Here is a 19790-nt window from a genome sequence, read left to right as displayed (position 1 = left end):
GAATGAGACCAGTGAATCTTTGAAGCTGCGGACATGGACACATGGTATGTCATGGTAGGTACCTCACACTGTACCCATATTGCTCAGGGACTCAGTTCTCAACACTTTAATAGTTAGATTAGGTTTAGACCCCCCTTACACCCATCATTGAACCTTTCCCAGCCTCTGCATCCTCACTGATAAAAAGTGACAGGTTACTGATCAATCAAATACTTACCAGGCATCTCCCATATGCAAGATTCTAAAGTCACATTCCCTGTTCTCTAGGGCTTTCACTCTAGAAGGGATCTCAGAAACCGATGGCATTTAATATTTTCTTGAGATCCTTGAGGTCTTTTCCAGTCCTGAAAATTCTACATAAAAACTCTAGGGCTTTTTATTTAAAAAAATAAACATGAATTTAGCGTAACCACTCTCTAAAATACTCATAGTAAATGTATACACTGTTAGAGGTGAAAGTGTACTGGAAATGCCCCTTGTTTCCTAACTTAAAAAAAATCTGTACACATAAGGCAATAAAATGCTTGACAGCATATATCATAAAGCCTTCTGTCAATAGTCAAATGGGGTTTAGCTGCCAAAATTTTTGCTACTTGGTAAGTTACTCAAATAGCAAGAATTTCAAAAATGTAACCAAGCTCTTTTGCTAGAAAAGACTTATGAAGGATAGAAATACTTTTAAAGCAATAAATTTATCAATGAAAGAAATAACGTTGAAATGCAGATTAATGATTTGTGTTAAAATTAAAACATTGAAAGCATTTTAATTTTCTGCTTCAATAGTTCTCCGCATTCATAGTCGACTAGCACAAAAATTGTTACAAAGGCTAATTTTGTTAAAGACCTTGGAGAAAAGAGAAAAGAACTGCTTCTCCATGAATACTAAAGATGACAAAATAGGAAACCAATAACATTTTATCACTTTATATAAATTAATCTAATTTAGAAATAATTCAGTACTATGATTTATGCAGAATTTGTTCTCTAGCTAAGAAAAAAATTTTACATTACTAGTATCAGAAACATGGTACCTACAGTTGCTAGATATTAAATATCTATACTGATTTATATAATTTAGGAGAAATGGTAAGGGACAAGGGATCAAAAATATAATTAGAGACCAAAATAAGAGACCTATGAGAATATTATTTCCCAGATGGGTTCTTAGAAGCTCAAGCAAAAGCATATATGTATTAAAAATGGTCTCAACAGGCTGCAAGTTGAGATACTGAGACTAAGTATTTATCTTTTAAAAATAACAATCCTTGGCTGAGTGCAGTAGCACATGCCTGTAATTGGGAGGCCGAGGCGGGCAGATCACGAGATCAGGAGTTCAAGACCAGCATCGCCATCATGGTGAAACCCCTACTAAAAATTCTCTACTAAAAATACAAACTACAAAAATTAGCTGGGCATGGTGGCATGTGCCTGTAATCCCAGCTACTCGAAAGGCTGAGGCAGGAGAATTGCTTGAACCAGGAGCTGGGAGGCGTGAGCTGAGATCACGCCACTGCACACCAGCCTAGGCTACAGAGAGAGGGACTCCGTCTCAGAAAAAATAAGTAAATAAATAACCATCCTCCTGTCACTGACTGATATAATTCCCAAGGATCTGAACACTATTATTTTTCTGGTAGACACACAGGGCAACTGCTTTAAAGAGTTAAATTCCACAACTAAAGGTCATTCACCTATGGTTTTGTAGAGCAGCAACTCTAAAACCTTTATCCTAAGAAATGAAAAATTTCTAAACATCCTTTGGATTCACAGAGTCAACACTACTACCTAGTAAATTACCATATAGTGAAATCATTACTGGATCTAAATGCTACATGGATTATGTTACATTATTTGTAAAGTTCAGCACCTGGTTCCCCATAGAGAGTTAATAATCATTTATTACCTATGAAGACACAAAAATAAGCCAGTTGGATGTCTCATAGAGCCCTGCTGCCATCAATGATGGGTAAACCAGGACCTCAGCTCTTTAGCAGCTCCAAATTGAATACTTCTATACTCATGTGGCCAACAAACAGAGGCTTTGAAATGCTTTCACATAAAATACCTTTTATGTCACAATATTCCAATGCTATAAATATCTAGCCATTTTTGATAATCAGAAAATGCAGGGATTTACAAGATTTATCCCACAGAAAATCCACTTAGCATTTCATAAGACTTAGTTCAGATCATAAAGGCCAGTTGAGTTGGAATGACAGAATGTTGGCTTTTAGAATTAACCTCAGTTAACAAGATGGCAGAATAGAAGCCTACACCATTCATTTCCACTGCTGGGACACCAAATTTTATTTTATTTATTTATTTATTTATTTTAAGAAGAAAGAAAGAAAGAAAAAAAGAATAAAAAAAAAAGAATGAAGGAAAGGGAGAAAGAGAAAGAGGAAGAGGGAGAGAGAACGGGGGTGTTGCTTTCTTGCCCGGGCTAGAATGCAGTCTAAAAATGGGTATGCCTATAATTGTGCTTAATAATAGAGACATGAAAAAAAAAAAAATAAGGGAAGAAAATAACAAACAAGGAGCCAACCAATATTTCATTTAAACCTGTAAATAAATGTGATGTGGTACTGATAAGAGTGTATATTTTGTGTATTTAAAGTGGAGAGTTCTATGAATGTTAATTAACTTTACTTGTTCCGGATCCGAGTTCAAATCCTGGATATCATTATTAATTTTCTGTCTCATTGATCTGTCTAATATTGATGTTGAAGTCTCCCACTATTATTGTGTGGGAGTCTAAGTCTCTTTATAAGTCTTATATATCTGAGTATTCCTGTATTGGGTGCGTGTATATTTAGGATCTTTAGCTCTTCTTGTTGCATTGATCCTTTTATCATTATGTAATATCCTTCTTTGCTTCTTTTGATCTTTGTTGCTTTAAAGTAACTCCTGCTTTTTATTTATTTATTTATCTTTGCTCTCCATTTGGTTGGTAAATCTTTCTCCATCCCATTGTTTTGGGTCTCTTTTTTTTTTTTTTTGAGACGGAGTTTCGCTCTTGTTACCCAGGCTGGAGTGCAATGGCGCGATCTCGGCTCACCGCAACCTCCGCCTCCTGGGTTCAGGCAATTCTCCTGCCTCAGCCTCCTGAGTAGCTGGGATTACAGGCACGCACCACCATGCCCAGCTAATTTTTTGTAGTTTTAGTAGAGACGGGGTTTCACCATGTTGACCAGGATGGTCTCGATCTCTTGACCTTGTGATCCACCCGCCTCGGCCTCCCAAAGTGCTGGGATTACAGGCGTGAGCCACCGCGCCCGGCTGTTTTGGGTCTTTGTGTATCCTTGCATGTGAGATGGGTCTGGATGCAGCATACCGATGGGTTTTGGCTTTTTTTGCCTGTCTGTGTCTTTGGATTGGGGGATTTAGTCGATTTAAATTTAGAATTAATAATAATATATGTGAGTTTACTACTGCCATTTAATGTTAGCTGGCTGTTTTGCCTATTAGTTGATGTAAATTCTTGATTATGTTGATGCTCTTTACTTTGTGGTATTTTTTAGAAAGGCTGATACTGGTTGTTCCTTTCTATGTGTAGTGGTTCTTTCCGAAGCTCTTGTAAAGCAGGCCTGGTGGTGATGAAATCTCTGAGTGCTTGCTTGTTCACAAAAGATTTTATTTTTCCTTCGCTTATGAAGTTTAGTTTGGCTGGATGTAAAATTCTGGGTTGAAAGTTCTTTTCTTTAAGGATGTCGAATATTGGCCCCCACTCTCTTCTGGCTTGTAGGGTTTCTGCTGAGAGATCTGCTGTGCGTCTGATAGGCTTCCCTTTATGGGTAACCTGACCTTTCTCTCTGGCTGCCCTCAGTATTTTCTCCTTCATTTCAACCCTGGTGAATCTGGCGATTATGTGCCTTGAGGTTGGTCTTCTTGAGGAATATCTTTGTGGTGTTCTCTGTATTACCTGGAGTTGAATATTGTCCTGCCTTGCTAGGTTGGGAAAGTTTTCCTGCATAATGTCCTGAAGGGTATTTTCCAGCTTGGATTGATTCTCTTCGTCACATTCAGGTACACATATCAAGTGTAGATTAGGTCTTTTCACATAGTCCCATATTTCTTGGAGACTTTGCTCGTTCCTATTTATCCTTTTTTCTCTAATCTTGTCTTCTTGTTTTATTTCATTAAGTTGGTCTTCGACTTCTGATATCTTTTCTTCTGCTTGATCGATTCGGCTGTTAAAACTTGTGCATAGTTCGTGAAGTTCTCATGTTGTGTTTTTCAGCTCCATTAATTCACTTATATTCCTCTCTAAATTGTGTATTTTTGTTAACATTTCATCAACCCTTTTTTCAAAGTTAAAATTTGGGACACCAAATTTTAACAGCTATCAAATTTTAACACAGAAAAGCACCATCACAAGAACCAAAAATCAGGTAACAGCTCGGCCACAGTGGGGTAGAACAAAAAGCAGATTCTTCAGGTCTCTGAATCCAGGCCTAGGCTCTTCTCTTGGACAGTATTTCCAGACCTGCTGTAGGCCAGAAAGATGTCCACTGCCTTGAAGGATGGATCCCAGGCCTGTCAGCAATCACCACAGCTGATGGAAGAGCCCTTGGACTTTAAGTGAACATGGGCAGCGGCCTAGGAGAAAACCCCCATGGTTCAGTGGTAGTGGTGGCCACAGGGAAAGGCTCCTCTGCTGTGGAAAGGGGAGGGAAGAACAGGAAGGACTTTGTATTGTGGCCTGAGTGCCGGCTTAGCCGCTGTAGAATAGAACATCAGGTAAATTACTGAAGTTTTTACTCTAGTCCTTGACACCCAGACAGCATCGCTAGACATGGCTATGGCCCAGGGGAACTTGCCATCCTGAAGGAAAAAGCCTAGGGCAAGGCCCAGTGCTATGCTGGCTTCAGGCCTGACCCAGCAGAGTCCCAGCGGTTGTGGTTACAGAAATGCTTGCATCACCGCACTCCCAGCTCCCAGTGGCTCAGCAAAGAGAGAGAGGGGCTCCATATGTTTGGAGAAAGTAAGGGAAAAAGAACAGGAGTCTGCCTGGTAATCTAGAAAATTCTTTTAGATCTGATCTAAGACCACTAAGATGATAACTCTATGAGTCTGAAAAAAACATGGCATTATTGGACTTGGGATCCAAGTCTCTTTTAATACCTGGAAAGTCTTCCCAAGAAGAATAGGCACAAACAAGTTTAGACTGTGAAGACTACAATAAACACCGAACTCTTCCATGCCCAAACACCAAAGAACATCTACTAGCATTAGCACCATCCAGGAAAACATGAACTCATCAAATAAACTAAATAAGCCACCAGGGACCAATTCTGGAGAAACTGAGATATATGACCTGACGAACAGAAAATTCAAAATGGCTGTTTTGAGGAAAGTCAAAGAAATTCAAGATAACACAGAGAAGGAATTCAGAATTTTATCAGATATAGTTTTAAAAGATATTGAAATAATTAAAAAGAACCAAGCAGAAATTCTAGAGTTAAAAATACAACTGACATGATGAAGAATCTTTTAATAGCAGAATTGATCAAGCAGAAGAAAGGATTAGTGAGCTTAAAGACAGGCTATTTGAAAATATATAGTCAGAGGAGAAAAAAAGAAGAAAGAATGAAAAACAATGAAGTCCACCTTCAAGATCTAAAAAAATAGCCTCAAAAAAGCAAATATAAAAGTTGTTGGCCTTAAAGAGGAAGTAGAGAGAGAGACAGAGGTAGAATATTTATTCAAAGAGATTTTATCAGAGAAATTCCCAAACCTAGGAAAAGATAATCAACATTCAAGCACAAGAAGGTTATAGAATACAAAGCAGATTTAACCCAAAGAAGACGATCTCAAGGCATTGAATAATCAAACTCCCAAAGGTCAAGGATGAAGAAAGGATCCTAAAAGCAGCAAGAGAAAAATAAATAAATAACATACAATGGAGCACCAATACATCTGGCAGCAGACTTTTCAATGCGAACCTTACAAGCCAGGAGAGAGTGGCGCAACATATTTAAAGTGTTGACAGAAAAAATTTTTACCTTAGAATTAACTTTGTTGCTAGCTGGTTGCTATCAATATGTACCAGTCACTTACCTTCTCATCTATAAAAGGAGAGTAGTTTTAGTCAGAGGTTTATAATTTAAAAAAGGAGGAAGGAATAACAGCTTATTCTGAAATATAATGAAAGCTAAGGACTTTGTACAAAGGAAGAGGATGCACAAATGTATATGCATATCTACATAGAGCATCTAACACAATGTTTGCAAAAATTTCATAAATGTCCTGAAGCCTGGCTATGGGTTTTGTTCAGAATCCCTTTATCAGGGGGCTCCCCAAGTCCCTGCTATTGTAGATCAGGGTATTACTTATATCCTTGACTATATCTTCATATGTTTTAGACATACAGATTCAAATTTTTAAGCCCATTGTACAAAGAAAATTACCTGCCGATCCATAGCCCCCATGTTTCCTCCTTGGAAATCTGAGTATCGGGACCCTTCTGGGGGTCTTTCTCATTAGCTGTGCTCCTCACACACAAGTTTCCAACCTCTCAATGCTTTGTATGAGGGAAAACAGTTCTCTTCTCCCTCACACCCATCCTTCTTCCACCTGTTCCTTGGAGAAGAGGACAAATTCCTCATGCCAGAGGACTTATACCCAAGCCCAGTGGGTCTCCTAAAGCAATGCTGCTGAAACTTATTCATCTGAGGACCTTGTTAAAATGCAGACTGCAACTCAGAAAGTCTCTGGTGGAGCTGAGAGACTGCGTTTTTAACAAGCTCCCAAGGACCACTCCAGTAGACACCAACTCTTAGCCTTCACCCCTAGCTCCTCAGCCCCCTCCCACACTCAGCCTAAGGGCAACTCACACAGTGTCTCCAGAAGTTCTCCAGTATCCTCTAAAGAAAGGGTGTTGAAGCTCTTTTAAAACACAAACCCACCCCTTCAGCTGTTTTAAAAGAAACAAGTTTATGTAATGCATTGCTGTGGCACAAGAGTGGGAACCCTAGATTTGAGAGTCTGACAAACGTGGGTTTGAACTCCACAATCTAACAATGTGATTTATGTTAGATTTAACAATCTAACAAACTGTGATTTCTGTTCCATCTGTAAAACAGTCTTGTTGAGAGACTTAGAAGAGGTAATGCTACTCCAATGACAACCTTGATTCAGCACCAACCCTAACATTTCCTAATGATCCCTCAAGAATATTCTAATATAGAATCCACTGTTCCTGCAGATAAGGTCTAAACTCAGTTACAGTAACATCAGTCTCAAGTTCCTCTTTGTGTCCCCCTTAAGATCCTATATGCAAAGCAGGAGATGTCATGCAAAACAAGGGCAATCTGAGAAGGCAAAGTTTCTTCTTCACAATTCTGATACTTCTAGGAATAACACAGAGAACCTGAGCACCAGTTTTCTCACATGTAGCGTAATGGAGGTAGAGCAGATACCTACAGGGACTGACACAGCTTGCCTTCCACAATAAAATGCACGTGGGTCTCTAAGTCTCTGGATACCACTTAGTTTTCCAAAGTAGACAAATAAACACAATTCTAGTTAATACTCAAGGTTGCATGTGATATGATCCCAATGATGGCACTGTTCTGTCAATTCCTGCATTTCATATTTCTTTCTGTACCAATTCTTCAAATTATCCTACTGTGAACTGTGTAGTTTTCATTATAGATTAATCAAACCAAAACACTATTAATAGGTTCTTTGTTGTCTGTTGTTAAGGGCCTTCTCAAAGTATTTCAGCTTATCACCAGAAGACTGTGTACAACATTGTGAGGTCAATTAGTGCTCAGAGGTATATCTTTCTATCATGTAACAGATATATTGGTCATAAAGTTAAGACAAATCACATTTTAAGGACACTAAGAAAGCATATTAAAGGGAATATGAAATAAATGTTATTATACAAAAGAGAAAAACAACCATATAAAGGTCAGCATATCACTTCCTCCTGCCTCTCTGCAAATAGTCTATAAAGTGAAGATTTTCATGCACCACTTTTGCCTGAACTACTGTACAATTATATGCTGTATTAAATCAGTAAACTCATACCTGATTTTGGGTACTGATCAAATTAATACCTTAGTCAATCAACAATTTGAATGCAGTGATTTTTACCCCTCCCATGTCATCGAAATCACCTGCTTGGGTCAAGTCCAACCATCACTATTTTGGTTTTGTTTTGTTTTAACTTGGTAGCTGGCCACATACCACAGCAACATCTTGTTCCGTACTGTTGCCTGCTTCTTGGGAATACCTTGCTTTTCCTACTCTTTCCCATAGCTGCCTGTGGTTATCAGAGCAAGAATTCCTGAGCCTCATTCTCCTCATTAACAAAATGAGGATAATAGTAGTACCTCCAATCATCAACACTTTTTTAAAAAAGCACCCTAGCAGGTTCAAATGTATAACCAGATTTGATAATCGCTACTTAGTCTCTGGTTGTTAAATTACTTTAAGAAAGTGCAGACTTAAAACACATTATTGAGATTACAGACAATTTTTCCCATCTCTTTTTTATGTTTTCCAAATTTTCTACTGTAAACCTGTGTTGCTATCATCAGAAAAAATAAAGGGAAAAAATATTTTTAAAGAAAAACTGCAGTGACCGGATATGGTGGCTCACACCTGTAATCCCAGCACTTTGGGAGACCGAGGCGGGTGGATCACCTGAGGTCAGGAGTTCGAAACCAGCCTGGCCAAAATGGTGAAACCCCATCTCTACTAAAAATACAAAAATTAGCCAGGTGTGGTGGTATGCACCTGTAATCCCAGCTACTCCAGAGGCTGAGGCAGGAGAATCACTTGAACCCAGAAGTGGAGGGTGTGGTAAGCTGAGATGCCGCCATTGCACTCCAGCCTGAACAACAAGAGTAAAACTCCATCTCAAAAAAGGAAAGAAAGAAAAAGAGAGAGAGAGAGAGAGGGAGGGAGGGAGGGAGGGACGGAGGAAAAAAGGGAGGAAGGAAGGGAGGGAAGAAAGAAGGAAAGAGAAAAAGAAAGAATAAAGAAAGAGACAGAGAAAGAGAAAGGGAAGGAAGGAAAGGAGGGAGGGAAGAAAGAAGGAAAGGAAGAAGAAAGGAAGGGAAGAAAGAAGGAAAGAAAAAAAGAAAGAAAGAAAGCGAGCAGCTATAAATTCCCAAGCATAAATGACTCTTCCATATTTGCCTGCTTAATTTATGTTCAAATACGGTATTTCTACCCATGTCCTTCTTATGTAATGCTCCCCTTTCCTACCTTTCAACTATCATCATAGAAAATAATCATTATCAAATTCATGAATTTGATAGTTGAGAAAATATCTATTGGTCACCCTAAGTCTGGGGTTATCAACCCACCAAAATCTAATTGGCTGACCACTAGAATCACACAAGGAGTTCTAACAAATTTCCCCATACCCTGGCCATGATCCAGACCAAAAAATCAGAGACTCTGGGCTGGGACCCAGGAAATAGTTTGTTTTTATTTTTGTTTTTGTTTTATCCCCAGATGATTTCAATGCACAGCCAAGGCTGGGAACCATTGGCTTAAAGCATTAATTACTTACAAGTCTCCACATCTAGAGATGATAAGCTTCTACTTAGCTTATAAACACAATACCATGAAATTCTCAACACTGGCACAATTTCAAAGAACGGTAATTTGTAGAAATGCATTGATGTTCAATTTCAAGTTGGCAGGGAGTAAAACTAGGACACTAAATAATAAATGTGTTCCCTGTTCTTCCTTTTAATTGAGCATAAGCTACCATCCTTTACATTTCAATAGGAGAAATTCTAAAAACACTTATATGTCCGTCACATATGCTAACAAACAGACAAAAACATTTTCACAGATTCTATATTTATCGTACCCAGGGAGGCGTTTATTTCTCAGAGTGATCTTGCTACCTATAAGTCAGGAATGTACTCTCATAGCGCCTGAGATTCTTAGAGGAAAGGCCTCTAAGATGCTGACCATTTTTCTTGTTTGTAAAGCTGAAATAAAAATGCTTCTTCTTAACTTTTAAAGAAGTCCTATATATACTGTTTGATTCTTCTCCTCATGTACCCCCCAGGCTTCTTTTCCTCCTCTCTTACTGAGAAAACTAGAGTTTTGTTTGTTTGTTTGTTTGTTTTGATGCAGATCTATTTCATGCTCTCTGCAGTAAGAACTGCCCCACAGACAATGCTTCTGGATTGGAGATTTCAGCCACAAACAGCAGAGAATTTTAATAGTATGCAAATAACTGCAATTAAACAGCTTTACTAATAGAGCTATTTTACAGAGAGAAACCTTCAGTTTCAGAGTCAGATAAAATACATGTATGTATAACCAACATGTAAAGTCTACAATGAACTCAAAAAGCCTTTTGAAATTCTTTTAAGAAATTCTTTTCTATAAATGGGTTTGTCCTTGTCTATTTCAAGGCATTATGCATTTGTAACATATAATCTTCTCTAAGGCACATTTGGATTCTCAGTGGTCTTTTTTTCCTTCTTCATCTCAGCAAGGATGGTTTATGAGTATTTTTTTTTTCCTGGGTTTCCTACGGCAAAACTCTCAATAAAGGCAAGGAGAGAGTTTACAGCCAGAGAACTGATGCATTTCACAGCACAAAGATTTAAAACCAAATTTAACAGAGAGTGCAAATATAGTGAAACAGCTCTTATCTTCCCTACTAAATAAAATACAGAAACTCATTCAGCAATATTTTATTAAGCACCTACTATATGCAATGCATTGTACCGTGTGCTGCAGATTACAGAAGTCAGAACTCAGAACAGTCTTTGTTTTCCTGGATCTTGGGTTGGAGAAAGAGAAATGAAACTAGTAATCACACAATTAATTGTTTTATTACAGTAATAATATCAAAATGAAGCAGCAATGCACAGTGACAGGAGATCATAAAACAGAGCCTGACCTGGTCTGAGAAGACAGAAAAGGCTTCTCTGCTGAGGGGACTTTTACTCCCGGATTGAAAGAATGAGTTCAAAGTTGGCTAACAGAAGCAGCAGTGAGTTTTGTGGGCAAGGAATGCAAAGGTCAGTGTTGCTGGGATGCAAAGAGAAGGAGAAGGGTGAGATAAGGTTGGCAATGCAGATGCGTACCAGGGCAGGAAGGATTCTGATCCACCCATGTTGAGTCTGAGGACCTGGAGAGCATCTGTGGAGCCATCAGGTAAGCAGATGGACATCTGAGAAAGTAGCATAGAGCGAAGGTCAAAGCCAAGAATACGCCAAGAATACACTTTTGGAGTTAGCATATACATGGGAACTGAAGCTGTGGGAGTAGGTGAAGCCACTCCATACTAGGCTAGAGGCTTTAAATTAAAAATTTGAATATTCTTTTGAAAACAATTTGCACTTCTAATAACCCCAAACATATTTCTTAAGGAATGAGCCCTAAGAAAATATAAAACATATGACAGATCTCTATGGGATGACTTCATCTACATGGTAAGAAGGGATAAACTGCAGTTTTTCAACTTTCCTTTGATAGATGGGAGATTGGAGAGTTCCATGATTACAAATACAATCACTAATTATTACTGGATCCAGGAAAAAAAAAAAAAAACTAGGTCTTTTGTATGACTAAAGTAAACAATTATGTTGCCCTAGAAGAACACTGATTCAACTCACGGAAAGACTTTTCATCCTCCAGTCAATTTCTGTGCATACACTAAAAACAGAGTGGGAAAGACAATTGGGCAAATGAGAGAGCAGAGGAAAACTAATCGTAATTATGGAAATGCAGCTTAAAGAACAAAGGCTTAAATTTGTAACACAAGTCTAAGGGGAAATGAGTCTCACAAGCAACCACTTAAAACATGAGAAGTCTGCAAATCCGAAGGAAAAAATGATGGTTTATTATACACATTATTTCTTCATTCTAATTGAGTAATTAGAAAATTACCAATTTCAATTGCCAATTAGAAAATTGGTATTCCCAAGCATAAAAGAATAAAACAATCAAGGGCCTTTCTGCCTGGCTGGACTCTCAATGGCCACAGGTTTAAGAGAAAGCGTTTGAGAGTCTAATGGAAAAGGCCATCCAAGGCTTTTACTTGGCAGCAATAGGCTTGTTTCAGAAAATTGAAAGCTAAAGCTTCGAAGAATGAACATTGTCACTTCTCATCCACCTGGGCTTCCCATACATCCAGATCTCCAATTTACCATTTAAAGAGCACCTTTTTGGCCAGGCGCGGTGGCTCACGCCTGTAATCCCAGCTTTTTGGGAGGCCGAAGCAGGCAGATCACCTGAGGTCAGGAATTCAAGACTAGCCTGGCTAACATGGTGAAACACCATCTCTACTAAAAATACAAAATTAGCCGGGCATGGTGGCACATGCCTGTAATCCCAGCTACTCGGGAGGCTGAGGCAGGAGAATCACTTGAACTGGGGAGGTGGAGGTTGCAATGAGCCGAGATCACACCTTTGCACTCCATCCAGCCTGGGCAACAAGAGCAAAACTCCATCTCAAAGAAGAAAAAAAAAGGAGCACCTTTCCATACCTTCCATCATTGCAGAATATAAATGACCTTGCATAGTAAGCATAATAACAAGATCACAGTGGGTTCAGTTACCCAGAAAAATCCATTCATTGAATTAGATTCCTGATGAGGAATAGAGGCTGATACACCTCAACATGGATTTTTATACATATAGATCATGCTTGTTCTGATTAATCAAGCTACATAATGTTGCAAAAAGCAAACAGAATAAAGAACACTAATAGCTTTAGGGAAGTTAAGTCGCCCTAATCTAAAATGTTAGTGAACAAGGACTTGCCTAGAGTGGCCCTAGGAGTCCAAGGAGAGCTGTCATTTGTTGGGGGGGCTAGGATTCCATCCATCAAAATCACATTACCTGAGCCCCTGTTATGTGTATTACATAGTCAATGCCCAGGGTAGCAGAGATGGCACCATGAGGAGTGAAACTGGAGAAAACACCCTTCACCCTCAGAAACAAGCAGGGAAAGAGCTACAAAAGAATAACTTAGAGACTGCTTAAGTTGGTAGCTTATGGGAGCAGCCCCCACAGTGTGAGAAGAGACTGTTGTCAGTAGGTCTGGGAAGAGCAAGGAACAACTTCCGCCCCATCCCATCTTTCAAGCCCTTGCAGTCTGCAGAGCTCCACATGAAGAAATATTGAGAGAAGAGAAAGGGCAGGAGCCAAACAGTTGCCCCCATGTCCTCAGGGCACAGGAAGCTGTGCCCTAGTCAGAGGAAATTGACGGCAGAGAAGGCATGAGGCTGAAGAGAGATGGCAGATCCTCTGTGAAGGATCCTTGGTGACAGATGGAGCCAGGTTAAAACTGAGAATCTACAGAAGATGGAAGCAGAGGGAATCAGATCACCTCACTGCTGCTGACATGCACCAGGGACATGTGGATTAAAAGGCCTTTGCTCTCTCTTCCTTGTACCAAAATCTGTGGAACAGGGCCTTGAATTCTTCAAGGGGAAGGAGTATAGCATAGACAGAGGAACCCTCCCCCTCAACCACCAACAGACAGGTCAGCAGGTGAGGGGGCTTAATCACTCTGAGATTCAATTTTTAAAATGGGCCGGATACTTAACAGCCAAAATTATCCAGAAAGTAATAGAACTACCCAAGACGCTACAATGGAATGGAGGGGGGTTTTTTTTTGTTATTTTTTGTTTTTTGGTTGTTGTTGTTGTTGTTGTTGTTGTTGTTGTTTTTTCTCTCATTTTGTCACCAGGCTGGAGTACAGTTGTGCAATCTTGGCTCACTGCAACCTGCGGTTCCCAGGTTCAAGCGGTTCTCCTGCCTCACCCTCCTGAGTAACTGGGACAACAGGTGCACACCACCACGCCCAGCTAATTTTTTTTTTGTATTTTTAGTAGAGGTGAGGTTTTACCATGTTGGCCAGGATGGTCTCAATTTCTTCACCTCGTGATCTGCCTGCCTTGGCCTCCCAAGGTGGTGGGATTACAGGCATGAGCCACTGCACCCAGCCTTGGACAGAGTATTTCTTGAAGCATTCACTGAAGCATATATGCTACACTAAGTTGAGAATGTTCAATAAACCAGTTACAAATGGAACACTTATCATAGAGAAAGACCCAAAAAAGGAATGAACTTCAGATTTTAAAACATAAATAGCATTCATTGAGAATTTTTTATATCTCCAAGACATCAAAGAAGAGCATATGTTCCCAAAAGGTCATAGAACAAGTATGTTTCATACCAGCTCGCATTAAAGGTTTTTTCCTTTGCGTTCTAAACTAGATATAAATATCCTCTTTTGTAAGGCCTGAATGGATGGCTATGATTTCCATGAGAAAGGGGAAGAAGAAAAGGAGATAAATCAATGTGGTCAGTTAACGCACAGCAAATTCTCCAATTCACCTCTGTTTAAAAGTAGGGAAGGTAGACAATCTAGCATTTCTTAAAATTTTTGCACTTAGAAACTTAGAAGTCATCTTCCCTCTACGCCAGTAGGAGCCCCTACAAAGTGCCACACCTGGGTCAGACCACGTCTCCCTCTGTCTAAATCTTCATCACCTGCAAGACACACCTGAACATCATAGGCCTGAAAGGATACCTGCCCTGATGCTTTCTGCTTTAGTGGCCATCACTGGGAGATGGAGAGCCCTGTGGGTGGGACCAAAAAAAGAAATGTACTGGGCAATGCTGCTTCCAGAATTAGTTCTGTTCTAATTTATAAAACTTAAATGACCAAATATATTTTCTCTCTTAAGGCCTATCTCCTTTTTTTTAATCTCCTCCTCTCAATTTGTCTTTGAAATTTTTCCCTGGTCCTCTCCAATAATCTAATGATAATACTTTTAATTTTTTTCTTTTTCCTTTCTTTCTTTTTTTTTTTTAGACAGAGTTTCACTCTTGTTGCCCAGGCTGGAGTTCAATGGAGCGATCTCAGGTCACTGCAAACTCCCAGGTTCAAGCGACTCTCCTGCCTCAGCCTCCCGAGTAGATGGGATTACAAGTGCCCACCACCACACCCAGCTAATTTTTTGTATTTTTAGTAGAGACGGGGTTTCACCATGTTGGCCAGGCTGGCCTCAAACTCCTGACCTCAGATGATCCACCTGCCTCAGCCTCCCAAAATGCTGGGAGTACAGGCGTAAGCCACTGTGCCTGGCTGATACTTTTAATTTAATCATGGTCACAAAATCTTGACTGTCATTGCATTAATAGGAATTCTATGTGCACAAGTATTTTCTGGACCTAGAAAAGGATGCTTATAAAGTTATGGCTGGAAGGGCTAGGTTTTGATTCAGTAAAGAAATGCCACTCTAACATAAAATCTAGTGATGCCCCACAAAACTAAAGCAGGCAGGCTGCCAAAGTCTAATAAACTGGGCAAAAACAATTGGAACCCTAATTCACTTCTGCATAATTTCATTCACCTTGCATCGGGATCTGGCATTCTTCTTTTCTTCCAGTGCAGATGGAATTCCAGTGAGGGAGAAATTTCACCCTTTTTTTTTTAATAGAATCATATTTGTCCTGAAAGCTTATTGTCTCAGTCATAGATATTAGTTTCTCCATGGTCAGGAGAAACCTGTAACCATTCACACACACACACACACACACACACACACACACACTCTCTCTCTCTCTCTCTCTCTCTCTCTCTCTACCTCTCCTGCTAAAGGTAAATGTAGCTTTTTGCCAGTGCAACACTAACTACAAAGTTTACAGTCCAAAAAGAAATCTTATCCTCTCCTCGATGCCATCCTGCCAGTCTTTCATTTTCAGACCGCTGGCCTAAAGAACACTTCCATCTATCATACTCCTATCTTGATGTTTGACTACACAGAGACCTCAAACCTTGCTGCTGCAAGGGAACTTTGCAATCTGGCACAACCCTCACTGGAAAGACAGGGAAACTGAGGGTCCCAGAAGTGACATGAGGCTACACAAGTTAGTAGTTAAACTTGGATTAGAACTAGTCTTCAGGATCCCATTTCAGTCTACTTTCCATTACAAACTAGCGATCAAGTTTCTACCTTCACATCACCAATTAGGTCTGTGGCCAGGAAGGGGAGGCTGGATAAAAAGTCATCATTTAATTAATTAACTAAGTCAATTAGTCTTATTAAAATGTAGTTGTGAGGCAAAGTAAAAGTATTAATATATAAGGCAACTTCTTGAAAAGGCATACTGCATAAATATGTAATAAGAGAACTATCCTTAATTTTATCCCTAGATAGTAAGAGATACTCCTAATTTAGTCCAAAATGTTTTCTAGTCTAGATTTGTGATGGTGATTCAGAATTATTCATTTAGCTACATGATACCAACAAAAATTAATTTTCCTATAAGAACTTGAGATGATACCATAATAACTTACAAGAAAGCAATTAATACTTTTTCCAATAGTACAATTATAACTAGCAGTATGTGAAAACAAACATTAAGTCACTTGTTAAGGAGCTCAAATGTTTAGAAAGGCTTATGTGCATAAGAAATTGCATGTGCATATTAATTGCAAATCCACTGATTATTGGTTAAGAATCAAGACTGCATCCCAGGTCAGAAAAAAAAATACTGCAATTCACTGAAATGAAGAGAAACAGCTGAAGGTATATGCAATTTTCAAATCAGGATAAATCATGAAGGTGTAAACCACGAAGGCAAGGTTCATACCACACCAAACACTCTTTGCTCAAGAATTTTTTCTATTGCAAACGTATCAGAAGAACAAAAACCAAGTAGGGAAAATCCTGGCGATTAGCTTCTCTGATAGGTGCAAATTCCTTTGAGTTTTTCCTAAAAATCCAGGCAAAAGACAGATAAGAGAGAAATACAAAAATTCATCATTCCTAACAAGGTTTCTGTCATCACTGGACAGAGAAGTCAATTCAATCAGTTTATTTTGGTTAAGCACTATTTCCCAACATTTCCAAATGCTTCATTTCTGTCTCAGAAATGGGAAGATGAAATAGTAGGTAGATAAAAGACCAGATATAAGCAGACTCTTAACAGTAGATTTAATAGTCTCTTTCTCTTTGGATTGTAGGATTGTGAATAATATTTTGAATGGTTTACAATGAGAATATACCACCTCTATAATAATAAAATGAGGCTATGAATATGCTTTATGAACTGTGAAACTACACAAATGTTACAGTTTTATTTTTACTGCTATTGACCATTTTAGAGTTCTCATTTAATGTAGCTCTTTTATCCTGGCAACACAGCTGAAGTCTGTTTGTAAAAAGAGAATCTGGCTAGCATAATTTGCACATCCAAGTCTACTTATTCCAAAAGTCTATTAACCTGCATGGGAAATGGTTCTTTATTGTTTATGGAAGTTTTGTTTATTTTTGTTTTGGTTGATTTGGTTGCATAAGGAGAGTTATCAACAAAAACAAGAAGCCAAAGTGAATAAGCAAAGCCTGGTCAGTAAATGTTCAAGAAGCCTAAGAGAAATCTGACATTTCCTACTGACCACGTCCTGTCCTCTTTCTTTTCTCAGAAATATTCTTAAATCCTCTACAAAGATATTATCACTAGAGCTCCCTTGGTTTAAAATATCCCAAGATATTTTAAATATCTCACAAGTCTTCCTTAAGTTAAATAAGTTCCTATGTTAACAGATTCATTTTCAGCAGAGGCAGAAGAGCAAACGGCATCCTTCTTTATTGAATTACAACATATCCCGAGGCAAGGAAATCCAAAATGATATTTTAAGCTATTGGAAATACATAAAGCTATTGCTGTATTATAAATGAATAGAATCATAGTTCTAATCAGCTTTGATCCTTTTAATCTTGGGAGGATTTAATATCTCTAAATCCTTTCAAAAGAGTAATTCTTGAATGCAGGAAGTTACCAATTCATATTTTAAGTATTATACTGCCCCCTTGTGTATCTTGTGTTTAGTGAAAAGGGAGCTCACACAATACAGTAATTGTAATTATCAGAAATAATTCAGTGGAATCTGAGTTTAGAACTAGAAACAACTTCAAAAATCATCGAAACCAGCATGCTCATTTCACAGAAAAGAGAAGTGAGTTCCTGAAAGATCATATAACTTGTACAGGACCATACACTGCTAGTCAATAACAGAGAAAATACTGTTGTATAGAACTTAAGCCTCGGAATGTTATTTTTTTTTATTAAAATGGAGAGGCCAGCCTGGAAGAAGAAAGAATAGTGAGGTTTGGAATTAGGCAGATTAGGATTTGAATCCTAGGTCACCATTTCACAATCTCCACAAGCTTTAGTTCCCCCATTCATAAAATGGGTTGAATAATAGCTATGGCAAAGTCTTTGAAAGGACTCAGTATGACAATGTTAATGTTCATCAAGCCCTTAGTATAAGTATCTGCAATATAGTAATAGACTAATTGGTAATATGACTATAAAAATACATAGAAAAAATTTTAAATGATTATAGCCTTTGAGATATCTGGATAAAGAAATTTTAAAATAATGAAAATAATAATGAGTTTGAGGCACTTAAATCTAAACTCCTTAAAAATTGTCATAAAATAAAGTTTGAAAAAATAAAGCTAGTTCTTCTAACTCCCGTGATTCTTCTGTTACCATACTTACTTATAAATAAATTTGCAACAGAAAAATACCATAAATCAAACACTGCATGAGAGATAAAGCAATGAACAGGACCCTTGGATGAGGCTCAGAGAAAAGCAATGTAGAACCTCAGACCCACAGTGTCAAGTTGCCATTCCCATGCCTCTTCTGCTAAGGGCACCTCACCACTGGAATGACAGGAGAACCAACCTGGAAACGTGGAGGCAGAAATTTTCATGCTGATCTTGCTAATGCATAATTAGTTACATCAACTTGGGCAGTTATTTCATCTCTAGTTCTCTTTCTTCATCTATAAAATGAAGTCACTCTCTACATTGTAAGGCCTTTTAGTAAGGTGGTATAAATGAATGTTGAAAAAACACTGTAAATACTAAAGCATTTAATTAAGTAAGGTTAAATTTATCTTAAACTTAGTTTAAAGCAATAATAAACATTAAGTCTGTCACCAAATTGGGAAGACTTCAGAACAACCAATCTTAGAAAGGAGAAAGCAGCTTAGATTATAGGATTCTGTTAAAGAGCATTCTACTCTCCATGAAATCTCCCTCTTCCCTCTGCAATTTCACAGGCCTCTGATGGAGATTATTCCAAAAATTCTGGCACCACATAAATCTTTGGCTTTTAAATCAGTTTCACTCTAGGGTATCTTGACAGCAGGATTGACAGAGCTTATCCCTGGCTGTATATCACAAAACAAACACCAGCAGGGTAAAGGCAATTTGTCTTAGTTTGTCATGAAAATGACTAATATTGATTATTCTCTGATTCAAAGCTGCAGTAACCCACCCTGATACTAATGGTTTAGTGCTGCAAACTGTTCAGTTCTGTTTTTATATGGGACCTAATATATAGATTAGTCTTAAGGCCCTAAAGTGTGTGTAGGCCGGGCATACCTGTAATCCCAACACTTTGGGAGGCCGAGAGGGAGGTAGCTCACAAGGTCAGGAGATCAAGACCAGCCTGGCCAACATGGTGAAACCCTGTTTCTACTAAAACTATACAAAAATTAGTCAATTTGGTGGTGCATGCCTGTAATCCCAGCTACTCCAAAGGCTGAGGCAGGAAATCGCTTGAACCCAGGAGGCAGAGGTTGCACTGAGCCAAGATCATGCCATTGCACTCCAGCCTGGGCAATAGAGACTCCAACTTAAAAAAAAAAAAAAAATGGCCGGGCGTGGTGGCTCACGCCTGTAATCCCAGCACTTTGGGAGGCCGAGGCGGGTGGATCACGAAGTCAAGAGATCGAGACCATCCTGGTCAACATGGTGAAACCC

The 19790-nt window shown here is 38.7% G+C and overlaps 1 protein-coding gene across 4 annotated transcripts in view; it reads right to left on the bottom strand.

Annotated features, from left to right (window-relative positions):
• PLCH1 (phospholipase C eta 1) overlaps nt 1–19790 on the bottom strand; it is a 239344-nt gene that overhangs the window by 180407 nt on the left and 39147 nt on the right. The gene's annotated exons all lie outside the window — the stretch shown is intronic.

Source organism: Sapajus apella, unplaced genomic scaffold, assembly GCF_009761245.1.
Source record: "Sapajus apella isolate SASKATOON/1434 unplaced genomic scaffold, GSC_monkey_1.0 scaffold4, whole genome shotgun sequence".
In the NCBI taxonomy this organism is placed as follows: Eukaryota; Metazoa; Chordata; class Mammalia; order Primates; family Cebidae; genus Sapajus; species Sapajus apella.
The sequence above is the reverse complement of the archived record's forward strand: the minus strand, read 5'-3'. Positions and strand labels throughout refer to the sequence as shown.